The following is a 7,777-nucleotide window of genomic DNA, read 5'->3' as shown; positions in this document are numbered from 1 at the left end:
TAAGAAATTAATCAGAAACCTCTGGCAAAGTGTCAAATATGTTGCAAGGAGTTTTCCCTTTTTCTTTTATACATTATTAATCTATGGCAAAAGAATGTGAGTTCAAGTCGTGAACTGAAATGATATTTGAAAAAGAATTTATTTGGTTTACAATTGTATCAATTGATGTTCCAATGAATGTAATTAGTCTTTTACTTTAAATTTCAGATTAATAAAGCCTTAGGATGACTACGCTATTCAATGCTATATTTTGGATGGCAAAGTTTAGATGGTCAGAAAATATTTCATTGGTTATGTTTTCCCAAAATAGCCAAGGAAAAATCTTTCATTTCTTCTTGTCTCTCTATAAGTTCTGTAAGGACCTACTGATTCTGAGAGGACAAATGGTCAAGTTAATCATGAATTTTTGCGCATGTCAGATGATATGAAAGTTAGCCTATGATGTGCTGCAAGAATCGCTTGAACCCGGGAAGTGGAGGTTGCAGTGAGCCAAAATTGCACCACTGCACTCCAGCCTGGGTGATAGAGAGAGACTCTGTCTCAAATAAATAAATAAAAGTTAGTCTATCAACACTGTTAGATAATTAGCAGCAAATACCTTTATGTTGAAAGAAGCCAAACATTTTTCTTTACAACTTGAAATAACAATTAGGCTTTATTTGTTCAGTGTTAGAAAACTGCTGACTGGTGCTGCCCTTTACTAGTTTGCAGTGGTACCACAAATCACTACTCGTGGTTAGCTGTCAAAGGTGTGAAGATCTCCACTTGCTATGCATTATTCCAAGTAATGGGTATTTGTGAAGGTCAGCCAGGCAGCCATCAGAAATCAGTCTTCTTCACCTGTGGGCTCACAGAAGCTGTGCACTATTTATTATGTGTCACTGTTTCCCCACTGGAAATCAGGTTCCTCAGAATTTTCCTTTTATTTTTTCACTATTATCTTATCCACCTAATTGGTCATCTGTGTCCTTATGACAAACAAAACTCACATGGTCAGTGAGTAGACATTTTCACTGATTTTCGTATAAATCTAACACATGAAATGTAATTAACAGATGAGCGTGAGACAAATATTACACATAATGATAAATATATAATGGGCACCATACCAAATGCATACCATAAATCCACTGAAACAATTTTTTGTGCTCTCAAAACAACTGTTAAGAGTATCATCAGTAGGTGGAGATTCTTAAATTGTGATTTTTAAAAATCATAATGCTGCCTTGCAGCAGCTCTACAGCTACGGATTTTACGTTCTGATTATTCTAAGTTAGATTATGTTCTAATTATATGTGATTATTACATATATTCTAAAATGTTAATGTGTTATTTCTCCTGGCCACATATACAATGAGTATTAAATGTTTCCCATGACACTAAATTTAACAAGCTTGGTAAAAACTGGAGTAGGAGAAAAGCCTTTCAATTTAACCTTGGTCATGATGCTATGGCTCCTGTGCTCTTTCTTTTGTTCGTTTGTTTGTTTGTTTTGAGACGGAGCTTAAGTCTATCACTCAGGTTGCAGTGCAGTGGCATGATCTCGGTTCACTGCAATCTCCACCTCCTAGGTTCAAGTGATTCTTCTGCCTCAGCCTCCCAAGTAGCTGGGACTACAGGCGCATGCCACCATGCCCAGCTAATTTGTATATTTTCGGTAGAGACGGCATTTCACCATATTGGTCAGGCTGCTCTTGAACTTCTGACCTCTTGATCCGCCCACCTCCCGAAGTGCTGGGATTACAGGTGTCATACATGGTCCCAGTCTCCCATTCTTAAGCATTCTTGTCAAGATACATAACAAAACTGGCAATTCCATCAAAATTTTCCTGGTTCGAATTCAGGATCTTAATATGGAACAAGGGACAGACATGTAATTTGTAGAGTTTGTAAACATGTGGTTATGAGACATCCTAAGTGAGAAAATGAGATTCTTTTTTCCTACAACAAATATAATTTCATGTGTGTTCCATGTTTTTCCCAGAGGTGCTTGAGATAATCAGATGAGGTCTTGAATTAAACTGCCTTTCCCAAGAAACATTTTTCTCTATATTCATATCTATGACAAAGTTGTTTAAAATATTATTTCATCACATCATATTCTTTTGTAAAAAAATCTCCAGGAAAAATATATGTTTGGTCTCATTACAAAGACCTTAGAAAATACTTTTTCTATATACATAGGTTTTTAAAAATATCATATATGTTATCAATTGAGTTATAAGATTTTTCCTTTTGATTATCCACTAGCAAGCTTAGGGGAAAATTAGTGGTATGTGGATATTATGATGTTCATTTTAAGCCTTTTTCCTCACTTCACTTCGTTTTTGCTCCTTTTTGGGGGGATATCGCCTAGCTATGCTTGTAAGTGGCCTAAAATCCTTTCTGGACTAATTACTAATCCTTTCTGCATGAAGCATAAAACTGAAAAGGAATGAATAAAAAAATCCTAAAACAGAAAACTATAGAAATAAAATATTCATATAAAATCAATAATATTAATTAAAATAATAATAATGCTAGCTGACTTCAAATGTGTAAAGCACACTTTTTTCCATGCTGTTCTTCACTGTACATATTTATATACATATATAAGTATATTAGAAAGGCTCAAAATTGCCTCACAGAGGCCTGTGTGACACATAAAAATAGTACAAATATGGTTAAACTTCAAAGAGTTTTGTACACACAAATATGAAAAGTGATTTGCTGTAAGTTTTTGTCAGACTTTAAAAACAAATTCCTGGCCAGGCTTGGTGGCTCACACCTGTAATCCCAGCACTTTAGGAGGCCGAGGAGGATGGATCACTTGAAGTCAAAAGTTCTAGACCAGCCTGGTCAACATGGTGAAACCCTGTCTCTACTAAAAATACAAAAACAAGCCAGGCATGGTGGTGGGTGCCTGTAATCCCAGCTACTTGGGAGGCTGAGGCAGGAGAATCACTTGAACCTGAAAGGCGAAGGTTGCAGTGAACCAAAATCATGCCACTGCACTCCAACCTGAGCAATGGAGCAAGCCTCTGTCTCAAATAAATAAATAAATAAATAAATAAATAAATAAATAAATAATAAACTGAAAAATTAAAAATAAATTCTTAAATCTCTAGCCACTCTGGACTCTTCCAACATGCTAGAGAGGCTACAACCCTTGTGCTATTTATTTCCTCTGCCTGTAACATTCTTCCTCCAAGTATCTGTGAGACTAGCTTTCTTTCCTCCTTAAGACTTTGCTGAATATCACCTTCTCTGCAAGGGCGACCCACACCACTCTATTTTACACTGGAATTGTCCTCAATGTATCACTCCAAATCCCTCATATCCTGTTCTACTTTTTCTTATTTACATATATTTTTCTCTTTCAATTATAATAATTACTTATTAAATATGTTTAACATTTCTATCCTCTGTCCCCCAAGTAGAATGTGAGGTTCATGAGTTCAATCTTTGTTTAGTTCATGATTCAATCTCAAACTCCTACAACAATGCATATGATGCATTCAATAAATATTTGGTTGAATAAAGGAAAGATATGTGCAGTTTAAACATTTGAATGAAAATGAAAATGTAAGAGCTTTAGAGGACTGTTTTCATTCTCATCTAATTCGAAAGGATTGTTTAGCTGAAATTATTTTTATAAGTAAATTCAGAAATCTCACTATTGCCTCACATATTCATGTATTCTTTTTTCTATTTTAACAACTACTATTTTGGTATAAATCATCATCCCCGTGGCTTCATACAGTAGACTCCTGATAACTCTCTCTGATTCTAACAGTATCTCCCTAGTCCAATTCATTATGAATTTCCGGTAAATTTGTTCAAAAACTCCACATTATTCATGAGTCTTTCCTGCTCAGAACTCTAATTGCTCCATGTTATCTCCTGTGTAAACTTCAGACTCTTCACTGGGGAATTCAAGAAGCAATGAACTTTGGGCTTATCGAATTTTCCAAAAGTATGTCCACCATTCTCTAACATGGCACCTTAATTCCAACGACACTGCTGCTCCCTGATCTCCTGAAAATGGCTTGACCTTTCTGCCTTTCCTGATTTTGCCCTTGTGTAGTCTCCTTCTTGCTGAGATTCCTTCCATTATTTGTCTATCAAACCCTAAAAGGTCTAGCTCAGTACCTCACCTGCTTCAATGAAACACTCCTTGATCTTAGAAGGTCAATTGCTAGCCAGCTTAAAACATTTGTATTTCTGAGTTTTTAACCTTACACTTTGTGATACTGTTATAAAACCTCAAGTAAAATTTAAGTTTCTCAAATGTAGAAATCACAGCTTATATTTTTTCTGGATTTATTTGAGTACTTGGTACAGTGTTGTAAGCATAATAGATTGTCAAAAATGCTTGTTTACTAAATAAGTAAGTAATTAAATAAATAAATGTCAGAACTTATGCTGACATATTTATAATGGAAGCTTCACTACTATAATATAGAAAGCAAATAATAGCTAATATTTGCAAACATTTTGTTATTACCGAAGAGCACATTTATTCTTCATAGCAATCCTATGAGATACTCAGCATCAGTCCTATTATTCCCATTTTGTAGCTAAGGAAATACAGGCTCAGAAAGATTAAGCCAGCTATCTAAGGCCATGCAACTGTTTTGCAATGTATCAAGGACTTTGCCTTTGGTCTTTGAAGACTTGCCAATACATTAGGATACATTTCACAATAATTAACTTAAATACACAGAAAACGCAGGCAAATATATAATACGTATATACATATATATTGTTTAATTGAGAAGTTTTTACTCTGAAATGTTTTGAAAGTTCTAACTTTTGCATAAATCTGATTGTAATAATTTACAAGGACATTTTATAAAGATATGTAAGCTAGTGCTGGTAAAGAAAGTCCAATAATCCCTGACTAATTTTAAAGAAACTCAACTGGAATAAAAAGTTCAAAAGCTTTTAAAACCTCATGACTGCATCTCATGGTACTTTTCAGAGAGCTAGTTTTTACCAGTTGAGTAATAGACTTCTAGGAGAGATTATGGCAGCTTATAGCTAATACATGTGTTCCAGAAATTGGACATCAGTGAGCATGGTTTTGATTTTTTATGTGTGTGTTAAAAATATTATTTCAAAGTCCTTGGCCTTTATTCTGTCTAATCTTTCAGGGAATCAAACATATATCCCACTTAATTCCAATATATAGAAAGTTATATACAACTTTTAGAGATCATAGATCCTATTCTATCATCCAGAAACATGAAGGAGAGATTTATTTTTGTCTTAGCTTTCATTTAAATTAATTCCAACCTCAAAGCAAGACTCAAAATGCAAAATCTGGAGCAAACCTTAGGCTAGTGATGTTCAAACTCTAATGTGCTTAAATAAGAACCACCTGGGGAGTTGCTAATTCAGTCAACGTGGGAGAGGATGGACTCTTCTACCTGCTTTTTAGCAAGCCCGTAACGTTACTCTGAGTTAGGAAGTTTATGAAACCCATTTAAGAATAACTGCCTTAGAATCATCAGATTCAACTTCCTCATTTTACAGATGAGGTAGTTTGAGGCCCGGAGAAGTAAAATGACAGAGGAAAACTCATAGAGTAAAAAAGTGTTTTAACAAGGGCTTAGTTTCTTAGTTCCTAGTTTAGTGATATTTACACTATATCTCATTGGATTTTCTGAAAATTCGTTTGCAGCATCTCAACATATGAATTTTAAACGAATCCTGCATTTAGATCAGTCTCAATTTTCTACTATTGAAGTCCTAGGTTATATTTCTGAAGGCTTTAATGGGCTGTGAGCATCTGGCTCTCCTTGCCTATCAATCAATTCTTATAAGAATAATTGGACCAGGTTCACACCTCTCATCGTAGAACTTTGGGAGGTGAAGGCAGGAAGATTTCTTGAGTTCATGAGTTCAAGTCTGCAGTGAAATATGTTTGTGCCACTGCATTCCAGCCTGGGCAACAGAGCAAGACTCCATCCCTTAAAAAAATGATTACAACATCTATACAGTAATATATATACCATGATATACGGTAACTGACAGTCTACCTCTCTTTCATTATTGTGAACTCAGCTTTCAGGCTAGTGGGGGCAGATAGAGTTTCAGGGCAGTGGCTGAGGTGATTTCCAGCATCTCGTTTTACATAGATATCTAAAAAACAGGTTTAAAAATGTAGAAGGCAGTGGGAGTATGTGGGGAAAGCAGGTAAAAAATAAGAAAGATGATTCATTTTTTTTCTTCATCACCAATATATCTCCTGACCTTTTGGTCATAAACTACTTAAGAATTTGATTTACCAAATTCACGAAAAAAGGTAAAAAGAAAACCTGAATTTCACTTTGTCTTAGAGAAGTACTTGGTTACTGTCATCATCAATTTGTTTTTGTTTCCTTGCATCATGTATAATCATTTCTAAATTTCTTGATTTTTAGCATTATTTCCTGTATTATATTATCTTCTTTTTTATTACTGACAAACAGATAGTTTTTCTCCAACCGGATTTGAATGAAACAGTGATTTAGGATAGTAGAAATGCAAACCATCGTAGAATGATTGAGGACTGGTTCTTTATGTCTAAGGCTTAATTGGTATCTATAATTACTAATTACTAAACTTTTCATTATTCATGTGTGGCATATGCCTGGTTAAATGCTTGAACCTTGGGTTTCTCAGTCACCCCCAGTCTGCTCTGCAGGCACGTTCTCATGCTCAATGCTTACTCAGGGAAATCCAGCTAATTTTAATACCAATTTAAGCACAAAAATCTCATTAGGAAGGTATATCTCCTGCCAAAAGAAGGAATATAATGTATTCCAAAAGCAAATGCAGAAGTTTAAAAATTATTTGCTGTTTTAGATTATTGTCTTAAAACAGGTTACTAAGAACTAAATTGGAAGTACTGGGTGCTAATAGGTTGAGATATATGAAATTGCCGTTTCTGTAGGTCAATAATGATAAATTATTAACATGTTAATATATCTCAACCTAAATAATATAGGATACTTTCTTATTCTTGATTTTTCTCCTAATGCCCTCAATTTTTGTCATTTTTAGTATCAAAACGTAAATGTTCACTACAAAGGCCATCTGTATGGTGCTGTGAGCTGTGCAGTTGTATCAGATGACTTGGAAGTGACAAAATATGCTCTACTGTCTTGGAATTCCTGACTTTGTATCACTTGTTTTCTGGTCACGGTGTCTTTTGTTTCTTTGTCTGCTGGATGAACAGCTACTCATCTTTTGAGGTGTTGCTCACATATCATCTCATCTATCTAGCTTTTCTCAGAATCCCCAAGGAGAATTATACATCTTTTCCTTTGGGGCTAATCTGCTCCCTGTGGGTGTCTATCTCAGTTCCTACAGCAGTATTACATTGTTTGTTTACAAGTTTATCTTCTCCAACAGACAGTAAGTTATAGAAGAGATTGTGTTATTTATCTTGTTATTTCTCATTCAGTCCCTAGCACACAGGAGCTAAATTCATGTCTGAGGAAGAGGAAATAGAAAGGCAGCAAAGAAAAAGAATTTCTGTAAGATCATAGAAATCTATTGTAATATATTACTATTGTGTCATTTTCTATGGGACTTCAAAGTTTGAAGAACTGACAATCAAGTTTCTTCCTGACTTATTGAAGTAAGGACAGAATTCATAATACTTCTGACTTTATTCCTCTCCTTTACAAATCGAGGCAGGATTTAAGAGAATTAGTTATTTTCTGTAAGAGAGGGAGAATCCTTGGCAGCCCACTGGGAAGTAAAGGCCACTTGGCATGAATCCAGTTTACACACTAGAAGCCAATAT

The sequence above is a fragment of the Piliocolobus tephrosceles genome, chromosome 1 (assembly GCF_002776525.5).
Source record: "Piliocolobus tephrosceles isolate RC106 chromosome 1, ASM277652v3, whole genome shotgun sequence".
In the NCBI taxonomy this organism is placed as follows: Eukaryota; Metazoa; Chordata; class Mammalia; order Primates; family Cercopithecidae; genus Piliocolobus; species Piliocolobus tephrosceles.
The sequence above is the reverse complement of the archived record's forward strand: the minus strand, read 5'-3'. Positions refer to the sequence as shown.